The sequence below is a fragment of the Ambystoma mexicanum genome, chromosome 9 (assembly GCF_040938575.1).
Source record: "Ambystoma mexicanum isolate Mex_15411 chromosome 9, UKY_AmexF1_1, whole genome shotgun sequence".
Lineage (NCBI taxonomy): Eukaryota > Metazoa > Chordata > Amphibia > Caudata > Ambystomatidae > Ambystoma > Ambystoma mexicanum.
The window spans coordinates 647,546,504-647,563,328 of NC_090931.1; the positions used below are offsets into that span (position 1 = coordinate 647,546,504).

The window sequence follows — 16,825 nt, forward strand, 5'->3', positions numbered from 1 at the left end:
CAGTAAATTCCCTTTGTGTTCCATGTCGTCCTAGACAGAAAGGAGTTGTGCTTACCGTCTCTTTGGACAGAGGAATCCCTTAAGACAGACTTGTCTCTTTTCGCTTGTTGTCTGATTGGACAGAGAGATCTTTGTGCTGGCTGTCTTTCTAGCCCGAGTCGTCTGTCTCTTTAGACAGAGCAGACTCTTCGAGTTCGCTGTCTATAGGAACGCAGTGGTCTTTGTTCGCTTGTTGTCTCTTTGGTCAAAACGGTCTCGTCGGTTTCGCTCTGCCGTTGTGCGGGCTGTCTCTTTAAATAGAGGAATCCCTACGTGTTAGCTGTCTCTCCCGGGAGAGAGCAGTCTCTTTCCGCCTGCTGTCTCTCTGGAGCCCCCTCCCCTCGCGCGCACTGTCTCTTGCTGTTTGTTTTCAGGTGCAGACAGAATGAGGCTACTCCTGAAGCCGAGGGTGTCAGAGGCTTTAAATAACCCAATTATGTCACCACTGGAACTGAAACCGAGAGCCGCAGACAAATACTTGCGAAGACTCCAGGGGTGCAGGGGACAGGTGTACACACAACAAGACGAGCACGCGCGCACATACACGGGCAGACCCAGACAGGCACGGGCAGACACGAAAACAACACACAGACACGCACGTAAACACCTGTGAACTCTCAAACTGGAGGGGTTTGAGTACCTGTGCCAGACTTCCCAAATATCAACGGGCAAGCAGAGTGATCCCCCACACTTTTATAGGTTGGATGTGGGCGGTTTCGCTTTCCAAGACAGCTTAAAAACAAGCAATGGCAACAGTTTGGACTTCTGTATAGCTCAAAGAATTCAAAAGAGGAGGTATTTTGGGCTGGAAGGGGTAGGAACTGGGTGGCAATGGCCATAGAGATCAGCATGGCCAGTCAATGGGTGGGCAGATAACAAAACAACACCTACCAGCTTTGTGTCCCTCCTGATGCCATTTCTCCCTATCTGTACGCTAATGCAATAGTTTCGTCTTATAGGTAGCGCTAAAGCGCCACCAAATAGCCAAAACTAAAAATGGGGACAGTGAATTTCACACCGACATTTTCCAAAGAGATTGTATACAAAAGACATAGGTTTTACCTGTAGTTCTGATGGCCCACTCGAAAAAATGGTTCAGTACCTCTAATAGCCAATGTATTGCCCAGCAGCCTCCATGATGGAAGGCGTGGGGGAGTTCCCCACCCCTACATATCATTTTGAACAAAGTGCAGAAATGTTGTGCCCTTCAGTTTCCCGTAGAAATGGGCTGAACTCAGTAGGTCCTGCCCGCTGTTCAAAAACCCTCATCGTGCAAATTGACAAAGCCTGTCTTTTTTTACTGAATATATAAAACGTCTCCCTCCGTGTCTTCCTAGCCATCCCTTTCCTTTTCCCATCCTGCCCCTTCCAGCAAGATTCTCCTCATGTTCCTCAATTAGGAAAGGGCAGGAAGGAAGGATGAAAAGGATGAAAAGTTACACAGACCTATCAATGGCTGGACTTAGACAGCTGTGCTATTGCTCACACTAGACACATTTTACAAGCTCAACAAGCAGGGCTGCCGTTAGGGACAATACCCTAACGGCAGCTCTGCTTGTTGAGCCTGTCACAATAGACCTCACAGGCTCAGGCATGACGTCCCTAGGTCACGCGTTCTTGCAGGATCAGGAAACGGGCAGTAGAGCTACCATGAGGGCAATGGGATCTTACAGGCTCAGGCAGAGGGCCTATCCCCTAGGTCATGCGTTTTTACAGGACCAGGACTCAGGCAGCAGAGCTACCATGAGGGTATTAGCATCTTACAGGCTCAGGCAGAGGGCCTATCCCCTAGGTCATGCATTCTTACAGGATCAGGACTCAGGCAGTAGAGCTACCATGAGGTTATTGGGATCTTACAGGCTCAGGCAGAGGGCCTATCCCCTAGGTCATGCGTTCCTACAGGATCAGGACTCAGGCAGTAGAGCTACCATGAGGTTATTGGGATCTTACAGGCTCAGGCAGAGGGCCTATCCCCTAGGTCATGCGTTCTTACAGGACCAGGACTCAGGCAGTAGAGCTACCATGAGGTTATTGCGATCTTACAGGCTCAGGCAGAGGGCCTATCCCCTAGGTCATGCGTTCTTACAGGATCAGGACTGAGGCTACCATGAGGTTATTGGGATCTTACAGGCTCAGGCAGAGGCCTATCCCCTAGGTCATGCGTTCTTACAGGATCAGGACTCAGGCAGTAGAGCTACCATGAGGTTTTTGGGATCTTACAGGCTCAGGCAGAGGGCCTATCCCCTAGGTCACGCACTCTTATGGGACAAGGGCTCAGGTAGCAGAGCTATCGTGAGGGTATTGGGAGCTTACAGACAGAGGGCCTATCCCCTAGGTCATGCGTTCTTCCATGATCTGGACTCAGGCCTTAGAGCTACCATGAGGGTATTAGCATCTTACAGGCTCAGGCAGAGGCCCTATCCCCTAGGTCATGGTTCTTCCATGATCTGGACTCAGGCAGTAGAGCTACCATGAGGTTATAGGGATCTTACAGGCTCAGGCAGAGGGCCTATCCCCTAGATCATGCGTTCTTACAGGATCAGGACTCAGGCAGCAGAGCTACCATGAGGGTATTAGGATCTTACAGGCTCAGGCAGAGGGCCTATCCCCTAGGTCATGCGTTCTTCCATGATCTGGACTCAGGCAGTAGAGCTACCATGAGGTTATTGGGATCTTACAGGCTCAGGCAGAGGGCCTATCCCCTAGATCATGCATTCTTACAGGATCAGGACTCAGGCAGCAGAGCTACCATGAGGGTATTAGGATCTTACAGGCTCAGGCAGAGGGCCTATCCCCTAGGTCATGCATTCTTACATGATCAGGATTCCGGCAGTAGAGCTACCATGAGGATATTGGGATCTCACAGGCAGAGGGCCTATCCCCTAGGTCACGCTCTCTTATGGGACAAGGGCTCAGGTAGCAGAGCTATCGTGAGGGTATTGGGATCTTACAGGCTCAGGCTGACGAACTCTTTCGTAGGTCCTGCATTCTTACATGATCAGGACTCAGGCAGCAGAATGTTGTACTGTGCTAAAAGGGTCCTGTGAAATGCCCCCAGAGTAGTAAAACAAATATCCCGATAGTTCCCCCTGGGGGATGCGGTGGGGGAAGAATGAAATGACACAATTCCATCAGCCTTAATTGACCCCAAATCCCCATTAATTTTAATGTATTAAAACTGTGATCAGTTTCTCTCAATAAGGTAATTTTCGGAAAATAGTACTTGTGTGCACAAAATAAACGTTTTTCATGTTTCGAACAAAATATCTTTCTGTCGCAAAACGTCAATATATAATTCTCTTAAAATACACGCTTTGGTACCCTAGTAAAAGCTTTTAATTTGTAGAAAATAAACTATTTTTCCCACGTTTTATTCCGTTATTGTTATTCATTCATTTCTTTCTGAAATATCAGCTTATCATTTTTAGTAAACAAACTAATATGTCCCTGTCAGCTTGTTATTCCTTGAAAATACCCTAAATGTCAGATTTTCATTTTTCATAAAGGACCTATTTGTACACATAAACAGTGTGTTCATTTCTGGAAACATATTGTCCCCAAACACCGGCTTGTCATTGTTTCACAATGCACTCTTTGTGTACTCAAGTGCCATCATTACATTCTTTGCAAATACAGCAATGTATCACCAAATTATCATTTTGTCAGTTGTCAAAATACACTCGTTATGTACTAACATGCTTTGAAAAGGAAATCATTTGGCTCCCAATTATCAGATTTTCGATTTTTCGAAAATAAACTCATATTGTAGCAAGCACCAGCTTCAGAAAAAAACACGAATTTGTCGCTAAACATCAGCTTGCCATTTTCATTAAAAACCCTTTATCACTAGTGCCCCACAAACATAGACATACCTCACACCCCTTGCAACAATGTATGTGGGGGGGGAGGTCTGATATTCCTGTTAAGGACTTGGGCAATTGCACGATTAGAAAAGAAAAGTGTCTTCGTGGTATTGTTTACTATATTTCCTAAGGCTTAAATCACCCTGCAGTAATTCAGACATTATTCATAGTTTCATCATAAAGATCTGAATCAGAGAATCGTGAACGTTTCGGCGTGTTGAAGTCGAATTGTGCATGCCTTCATCAGGACCAGAGTGTATCTTTAGCTGGTCTTGGTGCACTTCTACTACAGTCAATCAGTAATTGATAAATACTATATGTTATTACTTATCAGAGTTGAAGGATTGTCCACCATTTTAATTCATGGCATGAAGATCTGTCTGGGATGTCTTGACGCCATTAGAGGAGCATAGCATGTGATGATTAGAAGGGCACCTCGTTCCCAAAAAGCAAAAGTGTCATACTTGCCAACCCTACAGATTTAGGCAGTAGGCTACTGCTTTTTAAGCAGTCCTACCGCCTACAGATTTCAGTGACAGATCCTACTGCTTTTTACAGTGGCAAGTAATTTCAGACAAAGGGGGAGTATCAGTCGCCATGTCATTCAGTGCTCAAGTTGCAATAATTATGTACTGCCTTGGCTGCTGCTACAGAGCAGTGGCAAACGTTGCCCATCATCTCTGTGTGATTACCTTTTGTGAAGTTAGGTAATTGAATTTGGTTTTAAGTTACTATTCAGAATTATACATTTTTAACATTTCAACATCTTTCCATGGTGTGCTGTTTGATGGGTTGTGTATTTTAGAATGCTTCAATGGTGCCAACAATGTATGTTTGGTATTTTCCTGTGATGTCATTGTTATGGGAATTATTATTTCTGAAACTTGAAAAATCCTACATCTTTTTGGTCACAGAATGTTGGCAAGTATGAAGTGTCCCCGCAGTATTTTTTTTAATTCTTTACATTTAGTCTGCCAAGACACAGGCATATTTTATGTGGCGCAGGTAGAGTGAACAGATATCTTAATTTATTGTGAAGGGACTACGATTTAGTGCCAACTGATTTCATGAAACGGGTTATAAAAAAAACCAAGCAAGGGACACTTGGGTCTTGTTGATTGAGATATTTTGCTCTTCAAAACAGTAATGTGGATGGAGATGAATAACTGTAAAGCTATTGTTAAGCAAAAAGTATATATGAAATGGATTATGCCTGAAATGTTATATATTTAATGAAGAAAGTGTGTGGGGAGGGATTTTTACGAAATATGTCATAGTATGGAGTGAGTCCCAAATACATAGCGGAATTTCCTCACCCAAAAAGGTTTACGCCATATGTGTGCGTTATCACCTATTTTACACTGAAGAGGTCACAGGAGCATGGAATAAAATTCCCAGAAAAAGCCGGACATGTCTATTAATCATCCACTAAAGAAAGTGGATATTGAAAGTGCGCGTGGCCATTAGCACTCACAGAGTGGTGCTTTGAAACACCATTTACATGATGTATTAGCGCCATACAAATGCACAGTAAATAAATAAATAAATAAATAGAGCTTTGCACATTACTAGGCGTGAAAAGGAAGGAGAAACGTCTCTGAAGGAATTTGGGTTGCAATTACTAAGGGGAATGATTATAAATAACAGCAATTATCCTTCATTTATGGGCAACAATCTCAAAACCGATCCATAATGTCCAATATGTACATAAAATCGAGGTCAGCTTTGAATTTAATGTAATTGAATGGGTTTATGTTCATTTAACTCCATAGATGTATACAAGGTTTGCATCCACCACGTTCTATGGAAATATTAAAATATGGTTGTTATGTGTGAAGGTGGCATTGTCTGGACATGTTCATTTTACTGCAAGGGTGCCCTGGACGCTCTCTCTCTGTGCTGCAGAACTTTCAGCGCAGTCTTGGGCTGTAAGAGAGGGCCACGTCTCATCACTGTATGTACGCAGCCCTACAGATAAGTGGGGTACCTGGCACTTTTGCTCCCTAAAACAGACCAATAATTCCAACAAAAAATGTAGGGAGTAAAATTGCTAACACAATAGGAAACAACGGACACCCAGTCACCTGCGCACCCAGCTCCCACTCATACAGCCCGGGTATGTTTAGATCAGCAATACAAGCAAGGGGGGACTCAGAAGGGAGCCCCACTACTGGAAGATTAACTTTAGGGAAGCCTGCATCTTTCCATGAGCAGGCATTACCAGCTGTAAAGAAGTATGGGTTCTAAAAAGGCCTGTTTTAGAGTTGAAATGAATTTTTACTTCTGTTGAAAATATCCCAATTGGCAATGGAAATTACTCTTTTACTCCCTGAAAAATAATGTTACTTCCAAATCCAAACAATCATTGGCAAAGTCAACAGTTTGGGTTTTTCTGTAGGTATGGGATAAGCATTTTCAAGGCACTAAAATAATGGTATTACCTGGCCATGAGATCGATACAGCTGGAAAATGGAGCGATGACCTGGGCATATGGCAGCTCCTGGCTTATTTAATTCCCGAAGCCAAAACCTTTGGCTTTGTCACTGCTTGTTTTTTAAGAGCACTTCATTGAATGGAAGACATAAATCAAGTGCCGGGGACACACTTGGTTAAGACATTTATATTACACCAGTAGTCTTTACAGGTAAAATTTAGCCGTTAACTTCCAGCAGACTGCTTAGAAATAACATTGACAGGCTCAGGTTTGATGTTATCTCTTGATGGAGGGAGCTCAAAAAGATCCCAGGAGGATGTGTTTTGGGCAGAGGAGGCAGTGAGTGAGAATGGTCATAGTGATTAACATTGCAGGGAGTGACAAATCAACTTCCGGGACACCGGTGATCCAGGGGTGAATATCTGATTCTAAACCATCAGTAAGCCCCACACATCTAATACACCAGAAGGGATCCGAACAGATTGGAAGCACAAGCAAATTATAAACCTCCTTGTCCAATTTTGGTAATGTGGACGGAACGGCAGGCTTATCGCTGCATGCTAGTGGATCGTTGGTTAGTTGCAAAGCAGCGAAATTTCAATTATTATCCAATGATTAACGGTACTGTCCAGTCAAGGTTGTATACAAATATCTACATTATTATCACAATAGACAGTTCTAGCACACTACAAAATACAACCAACCCTGTAAAGGAATGCACAGGACAGTTTCAAGAAGGAAAAGGGCATAAACTCTGGATACTGACAGGAGGGCAGTCGGTAAAGTAATGAATCACAATAGTTCAAGGATACTTGGTTTCAGCACAAAGGGAACAATGGGTTGTAAAATGTCACTAGGGGCCTTCTGAGCAGGACCAGGGGGACAGAACCACAATGTACCTTGTGCTTGAAGAAGTTCTTGGTGCCCGACAGGTTCGAGTCGGTTTCAGGGCGCTTTGCAGCTTCTGTGACAGAGTTTAAGATGGGAGACAGCTGCGGGTATCAGGCGGCAGGCAGTTCGGCGAGCGAGGCTGGGTGGACATCTGCAGGCTGGCCTACACACTGACGCAGGGTCAGGAATCGTCTTAGTGCTGGTTGGCAGGTCTAAAGCACTGGCCGAGGCGTCTCAGACGGCATTAGTGACTGTGGCGTAGGAACAGTCAGCGGTGCAGTCAGTTGCTGCTCGATGGGCCGAACTGGTTAGAAAATGTCCTTTACGGTGGGCATTAGCAGGATGAGCAGGTTAGCGCAGTTTGCAAATCTGGCCATTTTGTACCCCGGGTTCTTCGGAAAGGCCTTCCTTTTATTCCCATAGCCAGTCAGGCCCTGGTGGTGGGAGCCTTAGTCGTCGGTGTATTGGACTACTGCAACTCATCATATCTGGCACAAGCTGGCTATCTCTCTGGACGTCTGTAGCTGCTTCAGAATGCCGCTGCTATATCCATCATCCGTCTGCCTTTCGGAGCTCATATGACTCCCCTGTTGAGACAACTACACTGGCTCTCCGTTGCCCAGCGGATTCTGTTCAACTCCATGTGCATAGAACACTGGGCCTTTTATGGTGTGGGGGCAGAATATCTGCAAGTAAAGTTTACTCCCTACCAACCCACATGCACTCTTCGCTCTCAAACCACCCGGCGGTGCGCTGTACTTCGCTTGAAGCGAACCCTAAGGGAGGTCACGCCTTTTCAGTCGTTGCTGCAAAGGCTTGGTACAACTTACCCCTTCCCTTGCGTGATACCTCAGATCAGCGTGCCTTCCATTGAAGATTAACAACCTTGCTCTTCTAACTGGTCGACGGTAACACACCTTGCCTCCTCAGCGCCATGATGCCTCTGGGCATACGTGCGCTTATTTAAATGTCCTTAACATAACATAACATAATGTTGGTAGATGCTTGTCACTGCCCTCCTCCTAGCTTCTTCACTGGGCTTGTGTCATCCTTTAAGGCGGACGGCCCAAAGCTGCGAAGAGTGTTGCAGGCAACGCCCTTGTCCTTGGTTTGGTTCAGAGACTCCATGGCACTTCCCACCTATGAAGCTTGCTGCAGAGCCTAGCAGGACACGCTGTGTGCTGGCTGGGAACTGGGTCTGGAGCTGCTGGTGGGGCCTATGGATTCAATATCTTCCCGTTGTCCCCTGGGAGATGTTTAGGGGAAGGATCATGCTTCCCTTTTGGAGGTCCTGGACACGCTTCACTGGAAGATGGAAGGCAGACTGTGCCTTCAGCCAGAGTCCAATGCTCAGTTCTTCTTTGCTATTCCTTGCAAAGACTTCAGATGATCTCCAGAAAAGAGGAGCTCAGCCCTATTTTAAAGTCAAATGGGCCACAGTGATTGGTGTGGGCTTAGCCTACCTTAATGAACCAATCCTGGATCCCCACCAAAAATCTGCTGTATGCATGAGGTGATAACCAGAGTGCTTTGCAACAGAAAAGGTAAAGGTGTGAAAATATGTAAAACGAAGTCCCACCGATCTTCATGTCTGTTGTGGATCAAAGGGCCTCTCTGGTTAATTGAGCTCTCTGTGGTTCCTGATTGAAGCGGCAGGTCTCCCTTGAAGCAGCAGCAAGAACAGACTTTCTGTCTCCTGCAAACCACATTCTCGTACCTTCTGAATGGGGTCCCACTGCGTGGGTTGCGTCTGTAAACACATAGTCCTAGACATGACAGGTCACTGCCCTTGATACTGAGAGCTGGGAGCTGGCTTCAGGTTGACACAATGTATATCACAGTGCATATCAAACATTGTTTGCTTTGCTGTCTCCTTTGTCTGCAGTCAGGCCCCATGTGGGTCTGTTTGACTTAAATTCTGATTAGTAGGCAAGGCTACCATCAGCAACAGAGCCTAAATACAGGGAAATGGAGGATCCATGGAGCCTTTGTTAGTTAATTATGCTGGCCATGGCAGGAGGAAGGATTGGCCCTCCCCCTTCCGAGATGACAGGGGAAACCTGGCTGTTATATGGCAACTAAATGACAAGGGGTGGCACCTGTAGGCTGTGTCCACCCAGAGTACACGGGTCTATGTGTTTGTCGTGCCGTAAACATAGGAAAATGTGTGCGGATTAGCCCCACACATTTTCCAGAGGTTGATCTACCATCATTCAATTTCATATACATTTTCAAAAAAGCCCTGTGGAGCACACACCAGCCATGCGGATGGTCAAATTCCTCACATGCAGACACTGTGACAAAATGACTACTGTTTTGTAGGAGTACAGTGTTGAGTAGTGAATAAACTCCTTCTCAGCCCCACACTATTACTAAGCCAGCAGGAATCTCAATCATAAAGATTAAACAGGACCAGCCCAACAAGTGTACCTTCTTTGCCTCTTACGGTAGCACAGGTGGTGTGAGTTTATTCAGAAGAAAACCAAACAACGATAGTACTGTGGTACCAAAATATAAGAATATCCAACTAAAGCTCTATAAAAATAAGATATTTAATGGAAAAACAGCACAAAACCAACAAAATCACTACAGGCCCATCCATGTAAGGGAAATCACAGAGAAAGCCGACTTTAGAATGAAGGGGCACTCTTGGTTTGTAGACACAGTACTCAAGCAATGATTCCAGTATCAATTGTTATGGAAGATGTCTTTAAAAAAGTAGAGAAAGTGGACTTACAAGTCACTGGGCCCTCTAAAGTGGTATAAGGGGACATACAAACTTAAATCCCCTATCTCAGGTACTCATTATCATCAGACCATGCATCTGGATGCTTTACTACAGTCCAGCCGATGTCGAGATTGTCGAGTCATGGTTCCCAATGGCAAGTTGGCATTAAGACAATTAGAGGCAAGCGCTCCTGTTGGGTTCAGTCGGCATTCAGTACTGGTCGAGTTGATGACTTTCAGCTTGTTGAGCCGGTAGTCCGTGTCATTGTAAAGATGATGCTTCTGCTTGGTCAAGTCAGTGTTCAAGATAGGTTGGGTCAATGGCTTGCAGGGGGCGCAATCTGGGTGTGTGCTAGGTTTGCTTCCGTGGTACTGAGTCGGCGATTAAGAAGCAACAAGTCGGTTGCATCCACAGAGTCGAGCCAGTGGTCGAGTCCAGTCAGCCTCAATGTGTCAAGTTGGCGTCGAGAAGGCCCCAAAAGCATGTAAGCGGAGGAAACACTAGAGTGCCAAAGGCAGCACTGCAAGTCCTGTAGCATCTCGAAGTGAGAATGGTCGATCAGGCTCAAAAAGCAGCTCGAGACAAGGGACAGGCTTTGGGCTGCTTCTAGGCTTCTGAGTTGCCGGTGGTCCAAATCCAAAGACTCCAGAGACAAGGTGGGGCCTTGATTCTGCACTTCCATGCACCCGCAAGGTGTTTTGGGGTACAGCCAGCCCAGACAAGCGGATGCACGCCGGGCCTGTCATAAACACGCCACTGTCCAACAAGCTGACAATCAAATTACACCAATTGCTTATGGCTGTATAATTGGGTGATCCCAGCAGCCACGATACAAAAACCAGACATGGCTTGTATTTCGTTTTTACAAATTTCCGCCAAACCTCTATGGCACACAATTATGATATTTTGAGCCAGAGCTGCCTACAGTTAAAGAGCTACTCCTGCCTGTTGGAACTTTAGGTTTCAGCAGCTCTGTTCAGGAGTATGCACGTGACCTCGGAACCTGACTAGTTGTCACTTCCAGGCAGCTGCTGGGGGAGGGCAGGAGACAGTCACAGCAGAGGAACATTTGTGCACTGTGCTCTTTGGCAGGGAGCATTGTAAGAGTGAGCTTGATTAGCAAACTTCACTCTCAGGTGCAGGATTACCAGCCTCATTTTATTCACTAAAATCAAAAAAGCTCAGGCTGTTTCTGTATGCTCGGATGCCAATCAGGCACAGACACATAGAGGGCCATTCCAATCAGGCACAGACACATAGAGGGCCATGCCAATCAGGCACAGACACATAGAGGGCCATGCCAATCAGGCACAGACACATAGAGGGCCATGCCATTCAGGCACAGACACATAGAGGGCCATGCCATTCAGGCACAGACACATAGAGGGCCATGGCAATCAGGCACAGACACATAGAGGGCCATGCCATTCAGGCACAGACACATAGAGGGCCATGCCAATCAGGCACAGACACATAGAGGGCCATGCCAATCAGGCACAGACACATAGAGGGCCATGCCATTCAGGCACAGACACATAGAGGGCCATGCCAATCAGGCACAGACACATAGAGGGCCATGCCAATCAGGCACAGACACATAGAGGGCCATGCCATTCAGGCACAGACACATAGAGGGCCATGCCATTCAGGCACAAACACATAGAGGGCCATGCCATTCAGGCACAGACACATAGAGGGCCATGCCATTCAGTCACAGACACATAGAGGGCCATGCCAATCAGTCACAGACACATAGAGGGCCATGCCAATCAGGCACAGACACATAGAGGGCCATGCCATTCAGGCACAGACACATAGAGGGCCATGCCAATCAGGCACAGACACATAGAGGGCCATGCCAATCAGGCACAGACACATAGAGGGCCATGCCATTCAGGCACAGACACATAGAGGGCCATGCCAATCAGTCACAGACACATAGAGGGCCATGCCAATCAGTCACAGACACATAGAGGGCCATGCCAATCAGGCACAGACACATAGAGGGCCATGCCAATCAGGCACAGACACATAGAGGGCCATGCCATTCAGGCACAGACACATAGAGGGCCATGCCAATCAGGCACAGACACATAGAGGGCCATGCCAATCAGGCACAGACACATAGAGGGCCATGCCATTCAGGCACAGACACATAGAGGGCCATGCCATTCAGGCACAAACACATAGAGGGCCATGCCATTCAGGCACAGACACATAGAGGGCCATGCCATTCAGTCACAGACACATAGAGGGCCATGCCAATCAGTCACAGACACATAGAGGGCCATGCCAATCAGGCACAGACACATAGAGGGCCATGCCATTCAGGCACAGACACATAGAGGGCCATTCCAATCAGGCACAGACACATAGAGGGCCATGCCAATCAGGCACAGACACATAGAGGGCCATGCCAATCAGGCACAGACACATAGAGGGCCATGCCATTCAGGCACAGACACATAGAGGGCCATGCCATTCAGGCACAGACACATAGAGGGCCATGCCATTCAGGCACAGACACATAGAGGGCCATGGCAATCAGGCACAGACACATAGAGGGCCATGCCATTCAGGCACAGACACATAGAGGGCCATGCCAATCAGGCACAGACACATAGAGGGCCATGCCAATCAGGCACAGACACATAGAGGGCCATGCCATTCAGGCACAGACACATAGAGGGCCATGCCAATCAGGCACAGACACATAGAGGGCCATGCCATTCAGGCACAGACACATAGAGGGCCATGCCATTCAGGCACAGACACATAGAGGGCCATGCCATTCAGGCACAGACACATAGAGGGCCATGCCATTCAGTCACAGACACATAGAGGGCCATGCCAATCAGTCACAGACACATAGAGGGCCATGCCAATCAGGCACAGACACATAGAGGGCCATGCCATTCAGGCACAGACACATAGAGGGCCATGCCAATCAGGCACAGACACATAGAGGGCCATGCCAATCAGGCACAGACACATAGAGGGCCATGCCATTCAGGCACAGACACATAGAGGGCCATGCCAATCAGTCACAGACACATAGAGGGCCATGCCAATCAGTCACAGACACATAGAGGGCCATGCCAATCAGGCACAGACACATAGAGGGCCATGCCAATCAGGCACAGACACATAGAGGGCCATGCCAATCAGGCACAGACACATAGAGGGCCATGCCAATCAGGCACAGACACATAGAGGGCCATGCCATTCAGGCACAGACACATAGAGGGCCATGCCAATCAGGCACAGACACATAGAGGGCCATGCCATTCAGTCACAGACACATAGAGGGCCATGCCATTCAGTCACAGACACATAGAGGGCCATGCCATTCAGGCACAGACACATAGAGGGCCATGCCAATCAGTCACAGACACATAGAGGGCCATGCCAATCAGTCACAGACACATAGAGGGCCATGCCAATCAGGCACAGACACATATAGGGCCATGCCAATCAGGCACAGACACATAGAGGGCCATGCCATTCAGGCACAGACACATAGAGGGCCATGCCAATCAGGCACAGACACATAGAGGGCCATGCCAATCAGGCACAGACACATAGAGGGCCATGCCAATCAGGCACAGACACATAGAGGGCCATGCCAATCAGGCACAGACACATAGAGGGCCATGCCAATCAGGCACAGACACACAGAGAGCCATGCCAATCAGGCACAGACACACAGAGGGCCATGCCAATCAGGCACAGACACACAGAGGGCCATGCCATTCAGTCACAGACACACAGAGGGCCATGCCAATCAGGCACAGACACACAGAGGGCCATGCCAATCAGGCACAGACACACAGAGGGCCATGCCAATCAGGCACAGACACACAGAGGGCCATGCCAATCAGGCACAGACACACAGAGGGCCATGCCAATCAGGCACAGACACATAGAGGGCCATGCCATTCAGGCACAGACACACAGAGGGCCATGCCAATCAGGCACAGACACATAGAGGGCCATGCCAATCAGGCAAAGACACATAGAGGGCCATGCCAATCAGGCACAGACACATAGAGGGCCATGCCAATCAGTCACAGACACATAGAGGGCCATGCCAATCAGGCACAGACACATAGAGGGCCATGCCATTCAGGCACAGACACATAGAGGGCCATGCCAATCAGGCACAGACACATAGAGGGCCATGCCAATCAGGCACAGACACATAGAGGGCCATGCCATTCAGTCACAGACACATAGAGGGCCATGCCATTCAGTCACAGACACATAGAGGGCCATGCCATTCAGGCACAGACACATAGAGGGCCATGCCAATCAGGCACAGACACATAGAGGGCCATGGCAATCAGGCACAGACACATAGAGGGCCATGCCAATCAGGCACAGACACATAGAGGGCCATGCCAATCAGGCACAGACACATAGAGGGCCATGCCATTCAGTCACAGACACATAGAGGGCCATGCCATTCAGGCACAGACACATAGAGGGCCATGCCATTCAGGCACAGACACATAGAGGGCCATGGCAATCAGGCACAGACACATAGAGGGCCATGCCAATCAGGCACAGACACATAAAGGGCCATGCCATTCAGTCACAGACACATAGAGGGCCATGCCAATCAGTCACAGACACATAGAGGGCCATGCCATTCAGGCACAGACACATAGAGGGCCATGCCAATCAGGCACAGACACATAGAGGGCCATGCCATTCAGGCACAGACACATAGAGGGCCATGCCATTCAGTCACAGACACATAGAGGGCCATGCCATTCAGTCACAGACACATAGAGGGCCATGCCAATCAGGCACAGACACATAGAGGGCCATGGCAATCAGGCACAGACACATAGAGGGCCATGCCAATCAGGCACAGACACATAGAGGGCCATGCCATTCAGTCACAGACACATAGAGGGCCATGCCAATCAGGCACAGACACATAGAGGGCCATGCCAATCTGGCACAGACACATAGAGGGCCATGCCATTCAGTCACAGACACATAGAGGGCCATGCCATTCAGGCACAGACACATAGAGGGCCATGCCAATCAGGCACAGACACATAGAGGGCCATGCCATTCAGGCACAGACACATAGAGGGCCATGCCAATCAGGCACAGACACATAGAGGGCCATGCCAATCAGGCACAGACACATAGAGGGCCATGCCAATCAGGCACAGACACATAGAGGGCCATGCCATTCAGGCACAGACACATAGAGGGCCATGCCAATCAGGCACAGACACATAGAGGGCCATGCCAATCAGGCACAGACACATAGAGGGCCATGCCATTCAGGCACAGACACATAGAGGGCCATGCCAATCAGTCACAGACACATAGAGGGCCATGCCAATCAGGCACAGACACATAGAGGGCCATGCCAATCAGTCACAGACACATAGAGGGCCATGCCAATCAGGCACAGACACATAGAGGGCCATGCCATTCAGGCACAGACACATAGAGGGCCATGCCATTCAGGCACAGACACATAGAGGGCCATGCCATTCAGGCACAGACACATAGAGGGCCATGCCAATCAGGCACAGACACATAGAGGGCCATGCCAATCAGGCACAGACACATAGAGGGCCATGCCATTCAGGCACAGACACATAGAGGGCCATGCCATTCAGTCACAGACACATAGAGGGCCATGCCAATCAGGCACAGACACATAGAGGGCCATGCCATTCAGGCACAGACACATAGAGGGCCATGGCAATCAGGCACAGACACATAGAGGGCCATGCCAATCAGTCACAGACACATAGAGGGCCATGCCAATCAGGCACAGACACATAGAGGGCCATGCCAATCAGTCACAGACACATAGAGGGCCATGCCATTCAGTCACAGACAGGAACATACACCGTAACATGTATTACAAAAACACAGAGACGGACACACAAGCACACAAATGCATACATTCAGATACACAGACACAGACATCCTGATGTCCAATTATACAGACACACAAACATAATCACACAGACGTAAAACCAGAAACAAGGTAACACAGACACACACAAGCAAATATTCACAGGGACTTTTCCGTTGCATTTAGGCGGATGGTTTCTTCCTTTCCTGTCATCTCTCGTATGTCTATTCATGACGTCCCTCTAATAACCTTTCCGTTCATTATCAATAAAGTAATGTCCAATCAAGCTTCTATAAAAGTAGAGGCTTTTAATAAACAAAATAAAAATGCAACCAACTAACCAGAAAACACAAGAGAACCCACCACCCATGTAAAAGAAAACACAGGGAGTGCAGACTGTTGAGAAAGGGCACTCTGGGACGATGGGCAGGGTGTTCAGGCAATCAGATTGGGCAGAAATGTCAACGTTCAAGGTTCTTGGAAAGAAAAAGTTCGAGAAGCAAGACTTAAAAGTCATTATGGTCCCATAAGTATGGTACGGGCACAGGGCCTCTTCACCGTACCTTATTCTTGTCTTTCGGGGCTTGACAGGTGCAAGCTGGGATTCTTGACACTGTAGCTGCAGTCGAGCCGAGGTCGACACGTTTCATGTGAATGTGGTCCCACTGGTGGTGTGTGTTCAGCCAGGTTGATGACGTAGGCTTCTGAAGGGTTTATTCGGCAATCGCAACGGTGAGACAATGTCTTCCAATGGTTTGAGCAACAGACAAGGCAGCGGCGGGGCGATTGCTGCTGCTCGGTCGAGTTAGCGTCTGTGTCGGCAAGTTCAATGGCCCCCAGCAGGTCAAGTCAGTGCTCGAATCAGTTTCCCCCATGAAGGTCGAGCCTGCAGTTGGGTTGCTTGAGATGGACGGCGGCAATGGGTGAAGCTGGCATCTGGATGGCTCGAGATTCAGCAAGTGGTTCAAAGTTTGCTT

At 48.1% G+C, this 16,825-nt stretch overlaps 1 protein-coding gene across 1 annotated transcript in view; it reads left to right on the plus strand.

The window, feature by feature from the left end:
* Positions 1-16,825, plus strand: part of RTN4RL1 (reticulon 4 receptor like 1) — a 352,520-nt gene that overhangs the window by 183,683 nt on the left and 152,012 nt on the right. The gene's annotated exons all lie outside the window — the stretch shown is intronic.